The following is a 1,360-nucleotide window of genomic DNA, read 5'->3' as shown; positions in this document are numbered from 1 at the left end:
TTCCAGCCAACAGCCAGCAAGCACTGCCAGACCTGTGAGTAAGCCAGCCTTCAGATGAAGTCATCCTCAAGCTGTCAAGTCACTCCCTGTTGTTTGAGTCTTCCCAGATGAGGCCCTAGACAGCGTGGTGCAGAAACAAGATGTCCTCACTGGCGTACTTTCTAAATTCCTGACCCACAGGATCCATAATCATAATTAAATGGTTGTTGTTTTATGTTACTAAGCTTGGCACAATTAGTGTTGCAACAATCATAACTGGAATACTCAGGCAGATATAAATGTGGAAAAACACAGGCATTCTTGCCAGCAAACGCAATAACTTTAACAAGGTATCTGAATCTTACCGCTTTTTTTCTCAGATTGTTTCTTAAAAATAACAAATGTCTCAACCCCATGAATCTAATCCAGATCTGGTCTTTCCTTCCTCAGCCAATGCAATTTATCTTTTCTAAGCAATTCATGTGGCCAGAACTCAGCGCTCTAGAGATTTCATGAAACCTCATGGAACCCGGAAACAAATCTGATTTAAAAAGGTAGGCTAAGTCTTTTTCTTAAAATTTCTTTTTGTAAAATGTGGTCAATGAAGAAACAAAAGGGGGAAAACCCCTTTTGGAATGTGGGGTGGGGGTGGGAAATGAGGGGCAGAACCAGATGACAAAGGTTGAGAGAGGTTGCAAATGATGATGCCCATTCGGTAGAAAAAAATAAACCTTATATTCACTTCTGCTAGGTTTTCCCATCCTTAGAATATTGGTGATGATAGCTCCTTGGGAATGGAGCCCTTTTCTGATCTATTTTGCTAGGCTACATTCCTCTTCAACTCTGCCCATCCTTTAAAAATACCTGCAGACTCTGAGTTCAGGGAGAAATTTTTTCCTCCAGTGAATGGGAGTAACAATAAGGAGAGATTATAGTTGAGATGGACATATGGGTGGGGGCGGGGGAGGGAATGAATGATGTGATCAATCTAAAAATAAAGCCTATGTGATTTAATTAAGTATCCAATGCTGACGCTAAGGAATTTGCTCCTTCTTCTATATAGCCATTTAAAGAATGGAAAGTAGAGAATTGGCTTATTTTATAATACTTCTTGAATAACTATATTACTTATCCTTTTAAATGTCAGTTACTTGCTCTTTTGAATGTCATTACTCTTGATGAACAGCTCAGGAAAACTAAGGCTGGTTTATATGTGTGGATTGGTAGATTACAGGCTATGATTTTCATAACCCTTTATTATCACTTGACTCCACTTAAAATACAAGTTATGGAAAAAGGAGACTGAGAAAGCATAGATGATTGAAATCCTCTGACCTTCTCTAAACCACAGTATGCTACTGTCCACCTCTCCCCCAGCCTT

Source organism: Pteropus vampyrus, unplaced genomic scaffold (assembly GCF_000151845.1).
Source record: "Pteropus vampyrus isolate Shadow unplaced genomic scaffold, Pvam_2.0 Scaffold7, whole genome shotgun sequence".
Taxonomy (NCBI): domain Eukaryota; kingdom Metazoa; phylum Chordata; class Mammalia; order Chiroptera; family Pteropodidae; genus Pteropus; species Pteropus vampyrus.
This window is presented reverse-complemented; position numbering follows the sequence as displayed.